Source organism: Thalassophryne amazonica, chromosome 18 (assembly GCF_902500255.1).
Source record: "Thalassophryne amazonica chromosome 18, fThaAma1.1, whole genome shotgun sequence".
Lineage (NCBI taxonomy): Eukaryota > Metazoa > Chordata > Actinopteri > Batrachoidiformes > Batrachoididae > Thalassophryne > Thalassophryne amazonica.
In genome coordinates, this window is record NC_047120.1 from 44512011 (window position 1) to 44518230 (window position 6220).

The following is a 6220-nucleotide window of genomic DNA, read 5'->3' on the forward strand; positions in this document are numbered from 1 at the left end:
TTGCCCAAGGGTCCTTAGTGATTTCCAGTCTTTCTGGGCTTTGAACTGAGGATCATCTGGTCTGAAGCCCAATGCTTAACCACAAGTCCATCACCTCCCTGTAGGACAAAGATACAGTTGTATGAAAACGTTTGGGCACCCCTGATAATTTTCATGATTTTCCTTTATAAATCATTGGTTGTCTGGATCACAAATTTCAGTTAAATATATAGCAGATGAACACACTGATATTTGAGAAATTAAATGAAGTTTCTAGTATTTATTGAAAGTGTGCAATAATTATTTAAACAAAATTAGGTCTCAATCATTTTATTGATTTGAATAATTTTAGCAGTAATTATTGGAACACAAAATTGGTTTGGTAAGCTCATTGACCCTTGACCTCCTTACACAGGTGAATCCAATCATGAGAAAGGGTATTTAAGGTGGCCTGGATCACAAATTTCAGTTAAATATATCATATAGCAGACGAACACACTGATATATGAGAAATGAAATGAAGTTTCTAGTATTTACAGAAAGTGTGCAATAATCTTTGCATCTCTTCTAATGAGTGGCAACATGGGAGCCTCTAAACAACTCTCAAATTACCTGAAAACGATTGTTTAACATCATGGTTTAGGGAAAGGACACAAAAAGCTATCAGAGATTTCAACTGTTAGTTTCCACTGTGAGGAACATAGTGAGGAAATGGAAGACCACAGGCACAGTACTAGTTAAGGCCCGAAGTGGCAGGCCAAGAAAGTCTCAGATAAGGTGAAGTGAAGGATGGTGAGAACAGTCATAGTCAACCCACAGACCTGCTCCAAAGACCTGCAACATGATCTTGCTGCGGATAGTGTCTCTGTGCATCGTTCAACTATACAGCGCACTTTGTACAAAGAGATGCTGTATGATGCTGTAATGCAGAGGAAGCCTTTTCTGCATACACGCCACAAACAGAGTCTCTTAAAGTATGCTAAAGCACATTTGGACAAGCCAGCTTCATTTTGGAGAAATGTGCTGTGGACAGACGAAACTAAAATTGAGTTATTTGGACATAACAAGGGGCGGTATGCATGGCTGAAAAAGAACACAGCATTCCAAGAAAAACACTTGCTACCTACAGTAAAATTTGGAGGTGGGTCAATCATGCTGTGTGGCTGTGTGGTCAGTGCAGGTACTGGGAATCTTGTTAAAGTTGAGGGTCACATGGATTCCAGTCAATATCAGCAGATTCTTGAGAACAATGTTCCTGAATCAGTGACAAAGTTGAAGTTGCACCGGGGCTGGATCTTTCAACAAGACAACGATCCTAAACACTGCTCAAAATCTACTAAGGCATTCATGCAGAGGAACAAGTACAACATTCTGGAATGGCCATCTCAGTCCCAAGACCTGAATATTATTGAAAATGTGTGGTGTGATTTTAAGCAGGCTGTCCGTGCTCGGAAACTAACAAACCTGAGATGTTTTGTAAAGAAGAATGGTCCAAAATACCTTCAACCAGAATCCAGACTCTCATTGAAAGCTATAGGAAGTGTTTAGAGGCTGTTATTTCTGCAAATGGAGGATCTACTAAATATTGATGTATTTTTTTCTGTTGGGGTGCCCAAATTTATGCACCTGCCTAATTTTGTTTAAAGAATTAATGCACACTTTCTGTAAATCCTATAAACTTCATTTCACTTCTCAAATATCACTGTTTGTCTGCTATATGATATATTTAACTGAAATTGCTGATCCAAACAACCAATGATTTCTAAAGGAAAATCATGGAAGTCATTAGGGGTGCCCATACTTTTACATACAACTGTAAGACTAAAAAAAATTACAGACCCTCAATGAGCATAGGCAGCCAAGGACGTACAAGTCTTTAGTTTGGTCTTAAAGACCTCCACCAAATGTGACTCCCTTATGTCGTGTGTGAACAGAAAATGCTCCACCACTCACTTTAATCTTATGAAATTTGGGGACACTGCAAACCAGCATTCTGTGATTGTTATGCTCAAATTGATATGTATGATTCAGCCAGCTCAGTCATGTAGACTGGTACACAATCATTCAATAACTTGTAAGTTAACACCAGGACCTCGAAGTTCGCCCTTACCCAAACAGGTAGCCAGTGAAGAGAAGCCGACACTAGGGTAATATTGTCAAATTTTTGCATCCCAGTAAACAATTGAGCAGCTGCACTCTCAAACATCTGAAGGCTTTTAAAGCTTTTTAGGGGCAGGCCTGAAAACAACACATTAGAGTAATCGATTCTGGATGTCACAAAAGCATGAATAAGCACTTCAGCATTAGAGTTAATTGGTCTAATCTTTGCAATATTATGCCAGTCAACAAATGCAATTCTTGTCATCTCCCCAATGTGTGCATCAAAGGACAATGCCTGATCAAAAACCACTCAAGATTTTGAACGGTCTGTGTGGGTTTTAAGTGCCCCAACACCAAAAGACAGGCTGAGATCATCACATATCAATTTTACATACTTAAAAACAAGCATCTCAGTCTTATCAGCATTGACAGTAGACAGCCAGTTCCTCACAACAAGACTCCAGCTTTGCAAATTTGAATTATCTCCTGTATGCAGCTGCATTATACAGCTGTAAATAATCTGTGTAGCACTGAAAACTAATCCCAAAGCTATGTGTGTTTTCTCAAAGGTGTCAAATATAGAAAAAATAATAATGGGCCAAGAACCGACCCTTGAGGAACCCCATGCCACACAGCAGCGTATCTAGATGAAAAACAACACATTGCTGCTAACCCACTAATATGTATTCAACAATGATATACCAAAATATGTTGCAAGAACATTGTACAGCTTCATGATTTTATAAACTGACAATTTCTTCTAGATGTAATGAATCACCTAATGTGAAACTACAATGGCAAAGAGACCTGAAAACAAAGTATGCAGGAGAAATAGTTCAGTATGGTTGCAGAATATGGAAAATATGTAAAGGAAGCTAGAGGAAAGTTCACACAAGATAAGATTATGCACAGGTACTACCACACCACAACTAGACTTTATAGAATGAAGCTAATGAAGCATAATCTACACTCACCAGCCACTTTATTAGGTACACCTACCAGGTAGGAACCCCCTTTTGCCTTCAGAACTGACTTAATTCTTTGTGGCATAGGTTCAACAAAGTGTTGGAAACATTCCTCAGAGATGTTGGTCCATATTGACTTGATAGGGTCACACAGTCGCCCATTCAACCAGTCTGCCCATTCTCCTCTGACATCAACAAAGTTTTTATGTCCACACAACTGCCACTCACTGGATATCTTGTTCTCTATGTTGGACCTAACCGCTAAACCCTAGATTGGACATGAAAATCCCAGTAGATGAGCAGTTTCTGGACCAGCCTTTCTGCCACCAACAACCATGCCACAATCAAAGTCACTAAAATCCCCTTTCTTCATCATTCTGATGTTCGCTTTGAACTTCAGCAAGTCGTCTTCAACACGCCTAGATGCCTAAAAGCATTGAGTTTCTGCCACGTGATTGGCTGTTTGTGCTAACAGGCAATTGAACAGGTGTACCTAATAAAGTGGCTGGGAATGTATGTTGGAAATGTAAAACTGAGGTAGGATCTTTCCTGTGTTGCATATGGGAGGGTGCATTGGTGATGCCATTTTGGGATAAAGCTGTGGACCTGGTCAGGTGTACCAGGTAGCTAGACTCTGGAAAATGCCATAGTGGAGACCGTGTCTTATGAGTCTACGCTCAACAGACTGAATGGGAACATGGCCAATGGGATCATCCCTTGGGAGTTCACAAAGACTGAAAAATTTTTATTCCCACTTCCACACAATGTGTTTTATTTATACTTTTTTTGTTATCCCATTATTTTTCTCCAAATGCCATATCTAGTGCAGCAGATAACTAAAACAATCATGCAAATGCTGATAAAAGCATCAAATTCGGCAGAAATACTCCTTAGACACTCCTCTTTTGAAAAAAACGATTGGCCACTTGAATTTTCAATCGGTGGTCAGGTAGGGGTCAATTGAAGAATTACACAGAGGTCAAAATTAAAAGATGCTCCAATCATATTGAAAAATATTCCACATTATTTGCCTGATCATAAAGACTCCAAAAAGGTATAGTTTGGACTATCTGTGACTGAATTCTATGGCGTTACGGGATAAAAACAGCAAGAATAGTGACAAAGCTCGGTTTCATTTTGTACAGGGGTCAAAAGTTAAAGTTGCTCCAATTTTGGTACAAAGTGATGCAAATTATTGGTTGAGCTAATAGAATTAATAAATGGAATAGTTTTGACAGTGTTGAATGCTTGGTCTCCAAAGTAAAGGTCAAACAAGGTCTACGTCTATTGGATTCTATGACATGTGACATATGTTACCCCTTAACGTGATAAGTAAGGATGATACATGGTCCAAACTATTCCTTTTTAAAACTGTTAACTCAACTAGTAATTTTCAGCACTTTTTATCAAAATTGGAACAACTTTAACTTTTGACCCCTGTACAAATCGACACTGACCTTTGTCACGATTCTTGCTGTTTTTCTCCCATAACTCCATAGAATTCAGTTACAGACCGTCCAAACCATACCTTTTTGGAATCTTTATGATCAGGCAAATAATGTGGCATAGGCAGTGATGCCGGTAACGCGTTAGAATAGAGTAATGCGTTACTTTACTCTAATCTAACCACTTTTTTTTTTTTGTAACGAGTAATCTAACGCGTTAATCTTTCCAAATGAGTAATCAGATTAAAGTTACTTCTCCAAGTCACTGTGCGTTACTATTATTTTTACATTGTGGGTCGATAGCAGCATTAAACTTGGTCTGTGGGCAGGAGGTCGGGGTTCGACTGAACTGCCCACTTTAAGTGAGCTGTGAGCTTTTCATCAGCTACGACTCGTCCTCACCTCTTAAAGCGCGGTGAAAACAGCACACCTGCACTGAGCTTTACAAAGACATTTTTATGCTTTATTTTTCTCCTTTATTTAGAATTCTGATCTGAGTCGCTCCGTATCGTCTCGTTAAAAACAGCTGATCCTCCGCGACGCGTCAACAACTGACACTATTTTCCACTCAAATGCACCCAAACTCTCTTTCTGAGGACCACATGATGTGAAAACGCAATAAAACTTTCTTACCTGTAAATCTGGTCATGTTTTCTGCATAAATAAATGTTATCCATTCTTTGTGCTCAAACGCCAAAGCAGGGGCGAATCCAGATGGAATGGGGGCGTGGGGCAAGGATGTGCCCCCCACAACACCCCTAGATTAAAGGTCCAGTTTTGAAGACTTTTTTTTTTTTTTTTTACTACATCTACTAATACTACTTAAAATAATAATAATTTTGACAAGTAAAATGTTTATAGAGAATTTAAATGTTAGAAAAATGTTAGAATTTAATAGTTACATTTATAAACAATGTAGGTTAGAAATTGCAAGTTTTACTGTTACAGTGCTGTCAACAGTTAAATATGAGGTCAAGAAAGATTATTTTACTTTTTATAAAACAAGTATTTATTTTATTGAAGTCAAGAAAGGGTGACTACAAAGTGAGTTTTGGCAAAACAGGTATTGTCATGGGGAAAGTAACTAAAAAGTAACTAGTAATCTAACTTAGTTACTTTTACAATTGAGTAATCAGTAAAGTAACTAAGTTACTTTTTCAAGGAGTAATCAGTAATTGGATTACTTTTTCAAAGTAACTGTGGCAACACTGGGCATAGGTTTCAATATGATTGGAGCATCTTTTAATTTTGACTCCTGTGTAATTCTTCAGTTGACCTCTACCTGAACGCCAACTGAAAATTCAAGTGGACAGTCGTTTTTTTTTTTTCAAAAGAGGATTGTCTGAGGACTATTTCTGCAGAATTTGATGCTTTTATCACCATTTGCAGGATTCCACTCTAAATATTCTCTTATCTGCTGCACTAATCTCTCAATGTATACGGCAAAACATAACAAGTGGATCTCCAACCCTGCATTTCTAAAGGTTTATAGAAATTATTGTTCACATTTGAAACACAATAAAAATTTGAATGACCAAAAACAAATAAAAAAGGAACTTCCATTACAGAAGTAGCGCAAGGTGCTCGGATGACCGACTGCAAATATGATAGTGTGGATTGCCCAGCTTCTCTTTTTAATTTTGCTCATGGAAAAAAGGAGCTGGATCTAAGCATGTTTGTTGGTTGAGAAAAGACTGAACTATCATATTTTCTTGAAGCTTTTGAAGGGGA